General features: G+C 36.3%; 1 protein-coding gene across 12 annotated transcripts in view; it reads right to left on the bottom strand.

Annotated features, from left to right (window-relative positions):
• Positions 1–16,359, bottom strand: part of Nckap5 (NCK associated protein 5) — a 915,317-nt gene that overhangs the window by 705,427 nt on the left and 193,531 nt on the right. Inside the window, exon 1 of one of the 12 annotated variants that reach the window (XM_021236821.2) lies at positions 14,096–16,359. This exon is cut by the window's right edge and continues 1,809 nt beyond it. The exons of the other annotated variants lie outside the window; for them this stretch is intronic. The gene's annotated coding sequence lies outside the window, so the exon portion shown is untranslated. The remainder of the gene's footprint in view (positions 1–14,095) is intronic. 12 annotated transcript variants of the gene reach the window in all.

Genomic DNA, 16,359 nt, shown 5'->3' with positions numbered 1-16,359 from the left:
TATCTCTCAGATCCCACATCCCATCCACCAGGAAATGTGTGCTTCCTCTACAAACTGTATTCAGAATCCCACTATATCCACCACACACATCACCTAAGCCCTATCTGCTTGGATGACTGCAGCAGCATCCAAGCGGGTCTCCTTGCCTCTGTCCTTGCCCTTTAGAACATTCTCAATGGAGCAGCCAGAAGGACACTTACAGTGTAAGCCACACCATGCTGTTCTTCTACTCAAACCCCTCAAGGCCTTCTGTACCCAATGGAGTAAAATACAGACTGCTTCTGGATGGAGTTGGGGCCCTGCAACCTGTCTCTGCTCTTGGTTTCCCAGGGTGTATCACCTCCCTCCTTCATATTGTGCCCACAAGGAAGGCCTCCCCTATTCACTCCTTTCAAACTGCTACCTCCATGCTTTGCACCTCTTCCCTGTTTTTATTTCATCACTTTTTGTACATTCTTAAAATTTATTTACGTTCATAATAACCTGTGTTTTCCACTACAGTGAAAGTTCCAAGTGAGTAGGGATTTTTGTCTACTCTGTTCCTGATATTTCTTACCAACTACATGCACTGTGCCTGACACATATTATAATTATATCTTGAAGGAACACATGAACAAATGAATGAATGAGATACCACTGGTCCCGTGGCTAAAGCTGTCCTATTCATATAATTTGGCATATATTATAAGACACAGAATAGAGCACCAAACATCTGCTGAGTATGTTGGGTAGAGGCATAGCAGGAGAAAGAGTTAGGGCACAGCTGATTACATCTGGTTCATGGCTTCTTAGAAGGTAGCCTTGACACAGATGGTGTCTTGGAGGTGACTTGCATCCTCACCGCTTTGGAGCTGCTAGTGGCTGACTGTGGAGGGGTGGACATGGGCAATTTGAGGGCCTAGTACATAAAAGGAACATGTGTTCACATTCAGAGGATTCTCTGATCAGGGGACCAGCCAAACAGTAATTTATGTGGATTGCCTAAGCTTAGAGGGATGACTCTCAGAAATCCTACTGGCTTGGGGGTCAAAATGAGGTGGTTTGGATAAGTATTTTATGAAACAAGCAATTTCCCATTGTCAATCAGAATGAAATTTCCAGAACTGAAAAACTGGATCAGGTTCCATTGTCCAGATGTTGGCAAAATAAAATCCAAAAAGGAATACTTACAATCTTCTGCTTCTCTTATGACCCTATAGCCTTTTGCGAAATAGACAAACTTATCTCGCTAAAAACTGAGGACTGTGTTGGCTTGGGTAGATGGCACTTGAAAGCTACTTTGGCAGTGTTCAAATGAACATGGGCTGAGCTTTAGACACTGAATTCTCAATTGGAATGTAGTTATCTATAAACTCAAGGGAAGAGAACTTTAATAAGAAAAAACCCTTACAAGCATTAGTGTGGAGACCTTGTAAAAATCAGTTTACAAACCTAAGACATGGATCCTGGGACTGTAACCAAAAAGGCTTGAGGTATTTGCAGAAGGAAAGAACTGGATTATCACCTACTTTCTAAGAGAGAAGACCTTCTCAATTGTTAAGACTAGAAGTCACCTTACAGATAGATCCTCTATCCCAGGTTTCTCTTATCAACCTCTTCCCTGGACTTCAGAGCTCCTTTCTCTTTCAAAGTAGAGCAGAGAGGGTAGAATATGTGAGGATATCTTCTGGATGTTCTCACATCTTCTTGATTTCTTTATTCTTTCCTATTCTCAGTATGGAATATTTACCTCAGGTCCCTCCCTTCAGATTTCGTCCTCTATCTGCACCAGTTCACTTCTCTTTCTGATTCTTCTCACAGGGTCCCCCAATGTCATGATTACACAGCATGCTGGGTTAAGCAACAGAATGCCCAGCAGTCTTGGTCTGGGGAACTTTTAGCAGTTGGTTTGATATATCAACTAATATATAAGAAGGTTCTATAGAAGAAAGTTGCATTGTCCAGCATCACAGGGTTTATTCATGACAAAATCATTTCCATGGCTCAAAGTCCTTTGATTCCTAACAGAATACCTCTATCAAAATTAAGAGGATAGGTAAAATAAATTTACTTCTACTTCTTCTAATTTGTGTGCCAGACTACTGTATTATTAGTCACTTTCCCTTCACTGGGAAATAATACCTGACATCACAGTTTAAAGAAGGAGAGGTCTGTTTGGCTCACGGTCTCCAGTGGGTTCAGTCAAAGTTGGATGGATCCATGGGAGAAACACCTGGTGGAAGAGCATGGAGGAGGACAGCTGCTCAACCCATGGCAGCTAGGAAGCAGAGAGAGAAGAGAGGAGCCAGCGCACAAGAATATACTTTTTCAGGACACACCCCCAGTGACCCACTTCCAATTAGACCCCAATTCCAATTAGGCACAGTTAGCTATTGACCTCACCAATGCACGACCTCACTGCTAAGTATAGGGCCCCATGATCCAATCACCTTCCAAACACATGAGACTTATGGGGGACATTTTAGATCTAAATCATTACAACTATACATAACTTAAAAAATATTGAGAAATCACAGTTACACAGGAAAAGTCTTCAAAATCTTAGAAAACAATGCTTGGTCAAATAAGCACCAATGTAGGTAAGGCATGTAATAAGAACATCTGAGGAACCTGCTTTAAATTACTAGACTCATTAACTAGATATGTCACAACTAGTCTCTATATACACTGTAATGCCATATTAGTGGACAAATACAACAATTCTGGGTGGTTAACTTGGTGTATGATAAAATACACTTCTTAACATTTGGACATAAAATAATTGTTTGAGACCTTCAAACAGAATCCAAAATAAAAATTTAGTAACTCATTAACCTTTATGTTTATAACTCCTAAAATGGTGGATAAATGAAAATAGATATGTTATTCAAATGCAATCACAATCTTTTTGTAGCTTAAATTTTCTCTGGCTTGGTTTGGTAATAGCCTGGTACTTTACATGAGTGATTATGAGGCTATCTTAAACTGTAGCCATTGCCCTAAAGAAAATGTTTAGGGCCTGACTGAGATAATTGCAATCTCCTATTAAACATCACTCCTTCAGGGCTGGTTAATGCTGAGTATAAATGTGCCACTTTATATGCAAATAAAATGTACTGAGATTTGAATAAAATGTTCTGCACAGATCTATTGACACATCATCTCATGATTCATATTGGCATACAGAACTTCTCATAATATAGATGTTCATATTATACACAGGAGATGACTCCTCAAATTTTTGTTTTTAAAATATCCAGATATAGCTGAACACACTGTCTTTCCTTGTAGCTATAGCAGACTTGGGGTTTGCATTCTGAGGTTTATTTTAAGTTAATAGATTTTATAACATTGTGGTTTCTTACAATCTTTACACTATTGTGATTTCCTATTTTGTGTATTTCTTTCTGATCTTGACTTGCCTTCAGTCCTTTTCCCATATACTCACATACTTTTAGATACTCAACTGAAAAGGACACTTCAGAGTCCAAATCACTAAATTGTACTGGGAAAAGCAGAGAGCTCCTATAATTATTGTACAATGGGCTATAATCACCATATATATATATTTGTATTTTTTCTTTTTTTAAGCATGTCTTCTTTGAATTAGATCTTTGATCACAAAAATCATGATCTTGTTTTTCACATTTGAAGGAGCAATATTCTTATACCTTATATCTCATGTCAGATCAGTGGTTTGTGTTTTTATTAACAACTTCTGGAGCCAGGCTTGGTGGTGCATGTGGGAGGCTGGAGCAAAAGGATTGCCAACATTTTGAGGTCAGCCTGGGCTACATAGCAAGATCAAGTCTAGCCAGAACTACACAATGAAATCCTGTCTCAAAAAAATCCTCCTAAAAACAAAAACAAAGCCAACTTTGAAGAATACTGTGTAACCACTATTTAAAAATAAGAATATATTATGCATATTTTGTCCTTGTCTGTGCAGAGTTAACATTATGAGATAAAGAATCTAATTATTTAAGGCAGAAACAATGTACAACATTTAATTTCCATTTTCATCACTTTCTCTGGAGCTTTGCTGTCTCTTACTAGGACAATCAGAATGTGGGAGAGATGCCTGGCAAGATGCTGAAAACTGAGCCCTAATTTTCTGGCCAATATATCTAATTTTCTAGAATTAAAGAATCTTACAGATGAATGGGAATTGAAGTGTAGGATGTGGGTGAGGGCATTTTGGGGCCACATCACCAAATCAAGACAATATGACACATGAAAATTTCACTGTTGGTGTTGAACTTTCAAGAAAGTCCTATACCTAACAAACTAGAAAGTCAGTACAGGAATTAATGTAAGTATTTATACTCCTTGAGAATTATTTAAAATTTTTTGATTGATGTTAGAGTCTATTCTACTTTCTAACTAGAATTTAGTAATAAGCAGAGATATAGTAAAGCCATGCTTGTGTTATATTGAAGAAACCGTGAAATTATTTTCCAGGGAATTTAGGAAGCCATGTTTATGTTCAACGTTCCTTCTTGAGCAGTTCAAAGATGATTGGGAGACAGCTGAAAAATGCCAAGAAACTGAGATTTTTGATCAATTTAAAAAGCAAGAACTGAATAAATGGCATGATGAGCTAGATACATCTACATTAATTGCTTAAAAGAAAACAGATTTATGTTATTAACATCTGTCATCCTTCCTAGACTGTAATTTCATAAGGTCAAGCTCATGTCTGTTTTGCACATTGTAGCTTCATTCTCACCAAGGAGAGTAGTCCCAGTCACCTAGCAAGCCCTCAGAAATATTTGATGGATGGGAGAGTTATAAGTGAAAGGATGCTTTCCTGATCCCATTATCATATACATTCCAGATTTTTCCAAAAATATAGGCATCCATTGTTTATTCCTATTATTGACACACACACACACACACACACACACACACACAGGTCAATATGAAAACAGACTTCATCCTTATAATTTTAAAAATATAACACATTTTTATGTGTCCATAATCACTTTGATGTTCTGCTTGAAAGTAATGGATTAAGTCAGTCCTAAAAATCCATAACACATAATTAAGCCAATGTAAATGACATTTTAATGTTAAACAGGACATAGTTAAGGACATCCTCAGAACAATGAATTTAAGGAATGATCTCTATTTAAGGCACAAATAGACTTGTATGGAGCTAGAAATTAGTCCCTGATATTTGGGACATAGGAGATGGGTCACTGGAAGTTTTGTGCTTCAAAAATTAGCCTTGTTTTTAATTTTGCTCCAGAAATTCCATCCTGCAAAATGAAATAAGACTACCTATCTAAAATGCAAATCTAGTCATATAGCTTGCTTGCTTAAAACATTCCAGCACTTCAGTACTTTAGTAGCTTCTATTGCCTAAAAAGTACTTTTTTTTTTGGACAGGGTTTTGCTATGTAGTTCAGGCTGGACTTGAACTCACTATATAGCTCAAGCTGGCCTTGAAGTTGTGGTGATCTTCACGACTCAGTCTCCTGAGTGCTAGGATTACAGGCATATGCCACCATGTCCAACAAAAAGCACTTATTTTTGATCATTTGCTTCTCATGGAAGTCCTGATTTGGACTGTGTACCTTCTGAGGATCTAATCTATTTCCCACCATGCCTTACCTTAAACTACATACTTTGGTAATATCAATGAGCTAGCAATGACTCTGATAAACATGTTCCATTATTTCACACCTCTGTTCCTTTGCTCACACCATGTTCTTTGCCTAGAATTCGGTCCTTGCCTTCCTTACCTTTGCTGATGCTCTCTCCCTTTAAAACTTATTAATTCTCCTCTGGGAGATATTTGGTTGGGTGTCCCTTTGCTGTGGTCCAATATAGGGCAGCACAAATCTCAGTATTTGAACAACTACATGTTTGGTTCTTATCCTAGATTCTAAGTATTCCCATTATACCAACTACATCTTAGCATCTTTATGGTTATTATGTTATATCTTAGTTATCCATCCTGAAATCATAGCACCAAAGGAATGAGTATGTGTCAAACCACATTGAGTACGTGATATTATCTTCTTCTTTCACCTATCAATCCCTCAATGTTCTTTCTGCTATGGCCTTGAAGTTTCCAAAAGGTATCATCTTTTTTCTCAAATGGATTGTTGAAGTAAATTACTTATACTTTTTAAAATTAGAGGGTAGCAATATTTTTAACAAATAGCTGTTAACAAAAGCTATATTGCTGACACTGATCTATTCATGAATAACATTATACAGTATTAGTAGTTCAGGTGGGAAAAATACCTGAGTATAAATTAGGTTTGTGTGCTCATATTTATAGGAAGTAGTTATTTACATTGTAAGAAATCAAATATTAATGTTAAAGGATTTCAGTTATTTAGTAGTTGTAAAACTTGCTATCATTTGCATGTTTAGAATACTACTTTTTTAAACTTTGGAGCTCAGGCAATTTTTAAATTCAAAAAATATAAAATCATTTCTCTATTTTAATCCTGTGTTCTAATGTATTCATAGAGAGACTACCTACAGTTGTTATGAAATCAGAAAAACAATTTATAATAGAAACGCTGGTATTCTAACAGGCACCTCAGTATCGTCAGATATTGTGGTTCCATGTCTCCAATTTCCAGATAATGCAGTGACTTAATCAGTACTCTCTATAACACAAAGAAGGCAATCTTTTCTGTCCTTTGTGCATTTTCACATCTTAAAACTGCCTCCCTTCAATCTTCCTGTGTACCTCTTATCCCTTCACTGTCTTATCCTATATCACTACTCTTTATAATTTCTTCTGGGCTCAGTTTTGTTACTACACTGAAATCTTATGCATAATTATGTGAGGTTGCTATGGAGATTTTGTGTGATTTGTCATGAGGAAAATCTATTGCATTTGAGATAATTTTTCACACTAATGACTCCGGAATTTTTTTTTTTTTGCCTGTATTTTCTCTGGGATTTTAACCAACTGGATATATTCGAATATCTATAAAAGTTATTTTATAAATAACATATCCAGAAAAGTTATTGAATTTGCCACTTTGGTGAAGCACTTAACTCCAGTCAGTTTATTTCTCAAGGTTAAAAAGAACTAATATGAAACTTTTTTGAACACTAATTCTTGTCTGTATCATATAGAAAAAGACTCCAAAGAAGCTCTAGATAAACACTTCCTAAAATTCTAATGCTAATTATATATAGCAATTTTGGAGAACATGTTAAAATGCTATGAGAAATTAAAGGTAAATTAAGAAGTCTTCTTTTAAAAAAAGAGGAAAAATACCCTATTTATCTTCCTCTAGCATAGAATCTTTTGAAGTGATCACTAAGGGTGAAATGGGCTATTTGGCATTAGTTAAAGGCAATTCAGAGTAAATAATGTGATGAAACAGTAGATGGTAAATGTCATACCATGAGCAGGATCATCACTTTATACCTTTCTTGCCTGACATCTCCATCACCAGCCCAGGGTGAGGGAAGACCTGAAATATCACATCAATTATCATTAGCCAATTCATATAGATCTTGTTTTTGGTCCCTAGATGAGAAAAAGTTGATTTCATAATCATGATTGATTTGTGGGGTATGCAGTCCCAAGTCAGCTATAGGTATAATTGTGTTGAATATTTTGCCATCAGGAAATTGGCATCCATGATTAGAGGAGTTAGAAAACATATATTTCACATCAGAGGCAAACTAACTATAGAAGCAATTTGTCTAAAAATATAACCAAGTTGCCAATCTCCCAAATAACCAATTCCAGAAAGAGTGTATGGTTTTCATGCAAGGTAAATTGTTGGTATCAAAGATACTTAAGATACAAATCCAATATGAAAAGAGAAAGAAGGAGAAGCAAAGGAGGGTCAGCGGAGTTGGAGGGATCAGTGAGAAGCTCTTGAATAGTATTTAAGTATTCTTTTTAAAAGTAGAGGGCTGGGGATTTAGCTCAGTGGTTCTGCTGGCTGCCTCACAAGCGCAAGGTCCAGAGTTCGATCCCCAGTACCGAAAAAAAAAAAAAAAGAAAGTAGAAGTAGAGCTGCTATCATTACTTGCATAAATCAGGGTTGGTTATTAACTCTTAAAAGATTGAGGCATAGTGGAGAAAGAGCAGAAGAGTGAGAAGAAGAAAAAGGAGAGGAGAAAAAAAATGAAAAATGCCTTCTCTCAGGCCATAATTAGGGAATTGTGTAAAGAAAGGCTACATAAACATTTTTGACAAATAGGAAGTTAGCGTGTCAGTGCTCATGAGGGAATGTTAGGAAGACTGAAAAGGACCCAAGCTGAGTAGAATACTTGATAAGGTAAGAAAGAGAGTCTTGTCTTTGTCCTCATAGTAATACAATGATTTATCTTCTTCCCTGAGGCTGAAAATTCTTTGAACATTCAAATTAGTATCAGAGCAGGTGATGGATCTTGAGCGATAGTTCTGTATGTCCCAACTGATCAAAAGGGAAAGGTTTTTCTGGAAACAGTGAAATATCATTCGTGGAGAAAAATGGGAGAAGATTTTGATAAGGATATGAAAAAAAAATTCAATCATGAAAGCCAGGAAGTGGGAGATGCAGGGAAATCAAATTAAAGCTGCAAGGTACTCAGCCTTGGGTATTGAAACAAGTGAATGATTTGAGGTTTTCCTATGCAGTGAAATCCTATGCTATGAAGTCCTTACAAGGAGGACTCAGAGTCACCTCACACCATAGGTACACGAAGGCAGTACTCAACCTCAAGCACAAGGCAAGGACCTGCACTGGTGACTAGAGAACACTTTCTGAGGTCTTCAGAGGGGGATAGGGGACCCTGTCATATAACTAAAGGGGTTATCTGTTTCTAAGAATAATCTCAAATGAGAGGGAGTGTCTCACCAACCACAAAACCAATATTGTCTGCTTTTAATTCAAGTAATAATAAAATAAATGTGCAGTGAGGTTTCCAGTGGCTGTAGAATTCTGCAGAGAATACTGAGGAACTTGAGAGTCTAAGTAAGTAGCCATGTCCAGTTGAAGAATTTGGGTAAAAGGGGACGGAGGATGATAGGGGGAGTAAGCAGCTGGCTTCCTTTGACAAGGAGTCAAAAGGGTTTGACTTTTTTGATCAGGGATGCAAGGATAGACTCTTAGAGATATCTTCAGTATCCAAAGTCATATTTTCATGAATCCACAGGATCTCAATAACTGCTTTTAATTTTAAAATTTCATTTCAGTGACATAAAATAAAGATTAATCATATTCCAAAATATTAATAAATAATCTTTGACTGAGTACTGTTGTATGGGCCAGTGCCTTCTTTGCACATTCGTTCATGATGCTCTTGTTTAAGCTTATAATGGTAAGAGAACAGCAGTGGGCTTAATGGATAAATGTCATTTTCCTGCCCAGAGGAAAAGTGCAAATTATATAGCAACACATTAAACTAACAAATAGTACGTAGCTTGACTGGTTGAATACTGGAAAGACAACTGGGTTATTATATCACAAGTCTGTGTAGTGCAGCCAAACTCATAAACCTACTCCAAGTAGATGTGATCATAAAACACACATACACACACACACTCACGTATGCATGCATGCGCACACATTCAATTTGTCTATAAGTCTACCAAATGTCTTGGCACAGAGCACCATCGCCATATTAAATCCTTGACATGTTTTTTATTTTATTGGTTTACAGTTTTGAATTTATTTTGATTTGATACTTAAATATGAATTATAAACCTAAGGAGTGTAGGGAAAGAAGGAAAGTAATCAAAGAACAGAGGGAGGCATAAATCTGTAAAACCAATGTCAAAAAGTCCAGAGAATGCCATGACTTACAAAACGTGATGGAATCTACAAGAAGTGTTCGGTTAAGGCTGTGTTTAGAGCCAGATGAGAACAAGGATGGGGTTGACTTATTGCTTAAAGCAAATGATGTAATGCTAATAGAAGCTAAAGAGAAAACAGAATCATTCAACTCTTATATTGCTTCCACCTTTGCTATCAAGGCAAATGATCTCCATGCCGAAAAGAAGAAGAAAACATGAAGGCAAAGATAAGTGAGGAGATCCCAAGGGAGATTAGCAAGCTGCTTTGTGTAGATCCAAGTCTTCGCAATAAATTACACACTGGAGTAATGAGAGGACTTCAGATATGACCATGAAAGCATTGTTGGCAATCTTTGGGGAATCATGATGAGTCACTGGGCCCCATATTAAAAGCAGAAAAATATGTTTGGGGAGAACACTTCAGAATCCCCCCACTCAAATAAAAGGAAAAGTCTTCATTTAAAAGTTAAAAATCAGTTTTCAATCTAATAACCTTATCCCCTGAAAACATTTCTAGAATGCAATGTTTTCAAAGAGAGTGCATAACTATTTCAAAAAAGGTGTTCATAGTCACTTGGAGTTACAGGGGCTTTGTAATAAAACTTCCATTTATGACTTTTGAGTAAAAGCAATGTGAACCTGGATTTCTGCTGGGTAATTTAATAAAATATTTCTTGATGACTAAGAAGCAGGATTTAGAAGTAGGGACTACATGATGGAATTGCAAGAAGCATACTGTGCTGTTCTCTGCCTAACAACTGTGCTGCGATGTGCAGAGCATCCTGAGAAGCCTGGGCTTGGAGTCAGAAATCTATGGCTGAATAAGTGCATTGTGGCTGACTAGTTCACGAATTCCACAAGTCCAGCTCACTGTTCATCTTTTGTAAATAAAGTTCTACTGGAACACAGCCCCACACAACCATTTATCTATATTTTATGGCTGCTTTCGTGCATTGATGGCAGAGGAAAGTAGTGCCACAGAGACCTCATGGCACACAAACCTAAAATGTTTACTATCAAGCTGTTTTACAGAAACAATTTTGTCAACCCCTTGACTAATTACATAAAGTGAGGTGTACCATACTCTCTGCTATTCATTTTCATCGTCTACCTCATTCTACAATAATAAAAATTGATAGCCACAGCAAAGTGCTTCAAAGACAGCTAATGAAACAATGCATGGAAAAGAAATCCTTATGGACTATAGTGTGCTGTACATGGACAAGGCTCATGTTGTGATCACTCCGCCTACTCAAAGATTAATAACAATATTTTTCACATAAAGACACACCAATCTTCACCACACACACAAAAATTCTTCAAAAAATATTACCTGGACTTTGGATGGGTGTATAAATGGGTGGGCAGATTAATGAATGCCAGTAGTAACTACACTGTAGTTAGCCCTGACCACGAACTGGGGACACACACGATTTTAGATACATTAGCTTATTTAATTTTTGTAACAGACTTGGAACATTATTTACATTTTGTTGTTGAGTAAAAGAAAAGAGGTTAAACAAAGGCAATAACATCAGGAACCAAAACTAATATTGATAAAGGACTTACTATGTCTTAGCCACTATGTTAATCAAATGGCGTATCATTCAATTCTCTCAACCACCACATGAAGTAGGTGTCGTCGTCGTCGTCGTCGTCATCATCATCATCATCATCTTTACAGACAAGAAACTTGAGACTCAGGGAAGCTATGTAGCTTCCCAAAGTCACACTTCTGATAAGTGGCAGAGCTGGAATTCAAAAATGCCATCTTTCTAATTCTGAACTTCCAGCCATCATACATGCTGGGGCAGTTGATTTGTGCTGATGAGACTAAGCTTATTAAAGATAAATGTAAAATCTTACTGGAATGATTAAAAACTATTAATTCTGCAGTACACCAGACCTAATAACAAACTATGAAATTTTTTTTGAAAATTTCTGATTTGCACTATTTTAATATTTCAAGAAAAATTTAAAAAATAATAGAGTATTCCCTTTATATCCCTTATGGACTTCTCTTAATGTTAACATCTTACATAAGGACTTGGGGGTGGAGCTCAATGGTAGAGTAAGCACTTAGTATGTATGAGGCCCTGGGTTCAATTCCTAGACCAAACAAAACAAAATTGCCCCCCTCAAAAAACAAAACAAAAAATATTTTATATAAATACAGTATAACTGTGAGAACAACAAAACTAATTGTTGGTAGAATACTGCTAGATAAACTAATGATCTTGAATACCATCAGTTTTCCCACAAACATCTCTTTTCTGTGCCAGAATCCTATCCACAATCCCACTTTGCAGTTGTTACTTTTCCTCAGTCTCTTCCAGACAGTAACAGTTCCTCCTTTCCCTGTCTTTCATGTTCTCCACACTTCAGAAGAATATTGATTCATTTGTCCAATATTTCTCAATTTGGGTTTGCCTGATTTTTTCCCTCATGATTATATTGAGACTGTATTTTTGGCAAGAATATCACGGAAATGAGGTCATGTTCTCAGTACATTATACCAGGGAGTTTATGAAGGCAATATGTCCATTATTTGTTTTAAAGGAGTAAAATTTCAGTAAACTAATACATATCCCAGCTATAACACCACACACACACACTCACACACATTCAGAAACATACATGTGGACATTTACAGTATCTAACGATAGTTCAATAGTTTCAACTGTTTAAAGAAAATATTAAGAACAATAACCCAAAAGTAATATCAGTGCTGCTTTTCTCTGCAATAGGTATATTTGTGAAATAAACACTGGGCTGACAGAGAGTGTGAGCGTACTGAATTTTGTTCTTGTTCCTATATTCCTACCAGCTGGGGAGCAAGTTGGCTGACAGAAATGGATTCTCAGTGCCTATGTATCTGAAGCCCAAGTCCCAAGGCCAACTTGAGTCAGCTCCAAATACTCAATCAGTACCTAGTTTATGCTAGGTTAGACCCTGGGTGCCTGCCTCACCTATAAGCTTGGACTTATTGGATGGTGGGCACCACCCAAGTCTTTTTTAGAATCTCTACATTATATTTAACCAATATAAAATAATCCCACCTTGACTATATATTCAGAACGATATAAGCTTCATGAGGCAAGAGGACTTTTCTTCACATCCTGTGTAGTCTATGGCCAATTCAAAATTGCAAATGAACACAAAATGAGCACACTGTGAGCAGGTCAAGGCAGTCATTGCTCTCACATGTGCATAATGACTTAGGCCAGGAGACACCCTTTTCATTATTGATAATAACTTATTGATCCAACCTCTCTAAGATTCCTGGATATCAACATTTTTTTCTCTCATTTATTTGGTTAGATGTAGATGTTATGAAAACAAAAGCTTCATTAAATTTGAAATGTTTTCACTCTACAACTCGGTTACTGTGGGGGGAAAAAATGGTCTTTAATAATTAAAGTAGGAAAAGTGTAACTCTGGCATTAAAATCCCCTTATAAAAGGTAAGCCATCAATATTTCCACAGAAAATGCCTTATTCAACATTATATTCATATTATTTCAGTTATAAACACTGATAGCACACATTTAAAATACATATTAAAAGTACGGGGGGAAGGAATGGTTCATTTTAAAAATGAAAAACCAGCAGAACTGGGAAAAATAGCTTGCTAAGCATATTTTTTTACAGTTATGTTTTTTTTTTTTTGCAATTTTAGTTTTGGATTTGGGGGGTAGTACCAGGGATAGAACTCAGGACCTTGTGCTTTCGAGGCAGGAGCCGGAACCACTGAGTTAAATCCCCAGCCCTATTTTTTAGCAATTTTAGATGGCTATTCTAAGTACAACTATGATTCTGATCATCTATTTTTAAATCTCTTATCCACAGTAAAAAAAGTAAAGAAGATAGAATCATAAATTCGTTAGATAGTTTTTTTAAATATTGGCAATTTAAATTTAAATAAATATATTTGGATCAGATATTGGCAGTTAAATAAACATACTTTGACAAATCTTTTCCAGTGCTTAAAAATTATAATATGCCAGATGACCACAAAAGAATAGCTAATAAGAAAATATTTGTTAAATAATCATTATTGATTTAATATGACTTAAAATAAAAATATAAAGGAACTTTAAGGGATACCTGGAGCATAAATTGGTATTTTCTTTCTTGAGGACATCTCATATTATGTTGTAAAAATTTTAAACTACATGGAAAATACTTCTAAGAATTAATAATAAGAAACTAGTGATACAAATTTACAATGATATATATATGCAGTTATACTCACTATACTTTTACTTATCTTGTGAAAACACTGAAAATGACACCAGTGTCCCAAGTAGGGATTGTTTAATAAAACTTTAAGGCAAGTAGTCCTTACCTCCCAGACCTTCAACCTTGAACTAAACTTGCACCTCTATGCAGCCTCCTCAGAATTCTTCTAAAGTGGTAAATGTGAGCTCTTGTTTATCTGACTGAATAAAAACAACAAGAACATCAGCACAGCTCTTCTCAGCCTTGGAATGGTGCACTCCCTGACTGGCCAGTGGCCTGGGGCACCCTGGCTGCAGCCCTGCTCTGTGCCGCATCACAGAGCCATAGAAATTGTTGCCTCTTGTGTGGTGGCTATCTTCCAAGGCCAGACCAGAGGTGGCCTTGAGGTTGTAGGGAAGAACCCAGCAGACCTGAGCTCTGGCCTTGCCTTCAGTGAGAGCAACTTTTATCTTGACTATAGTTAGTTTTCTGGATAAGATTTTTTTAAAAGACATTTTCTAAAGCAGAAAAAAAGAAAAGAAAATACAGTCACACGCCATAGACCAACTTTTCAGTCAATGACAGACCATAGATACAAGTAGTCCCATGAGATTATAACAGAGCTAAAATAATTCTTACTGCCTACTCTTTTTACTGTGCTTTTCTCATATTTAGATGTCTTTATATTTACAAATTCCATTGTGTTACAATTGTCTACAGGTGTCTTACAATTGTAACCTGACAGACAAGTAGCGGAGGAGCAGTAGACTATACCATGTAACCTAAGTGAGTAGTAGGCCATACCATCTAAGTTTGTGTAAGTACACCCTAAACTTTTTGCACAATAAAATCACCCAATTCTGCATTTCTTACAATGTATCCCCATTGCCAGGATATACATGACTGTACAAGTTTGAAGCCATTACTGAATGTCCAATACCTTTTTTCCATGTTTAATAAATATAAAACAGAAAAACAAAGAGCTTGTATTAGTTACAGGAATTGCAGATCTCATAAAATTAGGAAAGGGCTGCAACCTCTTGTTTGAAACTCTTTGGATCAGATGGACTTTGTAATTCGGAGTATTTAGTATATTAGATAGTTAGGAATATATATATAATATATTATATATTATGGAACATTCTCAGCAAGGACAAGAACAGCCACCTGAGTGAAAGACGTTAGTATTTTGGAGATGAGTAACATAAATCTTTGCATTCAGTGAGTTAAATAAAAATTCATAGTTGCCTAATATTAATTCATATTAGGATTTTCTGCCATCTGAGTTGGGCCAATTGTTAGAAAAAAGGAAACTTTTTGATTCTCTGAGCTTTTGTGACTCACAACCTGTGATGAGATGAAGCCAGAGATTCTGAGACTGGAAATGGACATGGCTACACCAGATGCCTACTGAATTATGAGTCCGACAGATGGATGTTCAGTTAGGAAGGAAGAGTCAAATTCAAGGCTCTCTACAGAAGAAAGAAATAATCACAGATGAAAAATTGGAGATCTTATACCCCTTTCAGCAGTCAGTATATATGTTTGGTCTTACATGGCTCTTTAAAATAGATTTTCTTAAAAGAGACTATGTATATTTAAAATTCATATGAGGCCATAAAAATTTGGTAAAGTGAAAATATATCCATCTTATGTTATTAAGTGGGAAAAGTTACCATGAAATCACTATTTTTCCGTTAAAATAGATAGATCTCTTACACATGAATGCACATGGGTAGAAAGAAGATCTACATGAGTTGATAAATATTAAAATGTGAAGTGTTTATGTAGAAAAAATATTTTTTAAATTTTTGGTGAAAAGTTTAATTATTAACAGTTTAGATATAATTTGGTCTTTTCAGTCCCAACTTATTTACCTAAAGTCATTTTCCAATTAATAGCAAAACTATGTTTTGACTAAAGCCTTGGCTCTAAGCCTGTGTTGTCATCATTATCCCATGCTGTGTTTTAAAGCAAAGGATAAATGATGGTCCTTGCCTTTGAAGGGCTAATGACTCAATTAAGGAGATGAAGAATATAGGTAGGAAGCAATGATCACACATTACAAAATGTACTCACTTAAGATCATCTATAAATCCTTTTGGAAGGGGGGGCATATAAATATAAAATAAAGGAGAGTGAAATGTACCATTGAAGAGCACATTGCAAAACCCTCTGAATTCAGAGGAGTAGAAGACTCAACTCAGTGGTCCCAGATGAGGCTTCATGGGTAAAAGCTGGACATGCTTTCAAAAGGAATGGTATTTCCACAAGGACATATCCAGACAACATGACAGTGACGCATGATAGAACGACACCTTGTATATGCTGGGAAGCAGAGGAACAGGACTGGACTGGAGGAGTGGGGCCAGAGTATAGATGGCCTCAGGA

Source organism: Heterocephalus glaber, unplaced genomic scaffold (genome assembly GCF_053883595.1).
Source record: "Heterocephalus glaber isolate CG9 unplaced genomic scaffold, H.glaber_assembly_v1.0 deba00000347, whole genome shotgun sequence".
NCBI classification, from domain to species: Eukaryota; Metazoa; Chordata; class Mammalia; order Rodentia; family Bathyergidae; genus Heterocephalus; species Heterocephalus glaber.
This window is presented reverse-complemented; position numbering and strand designations above follow the sequence as displayed.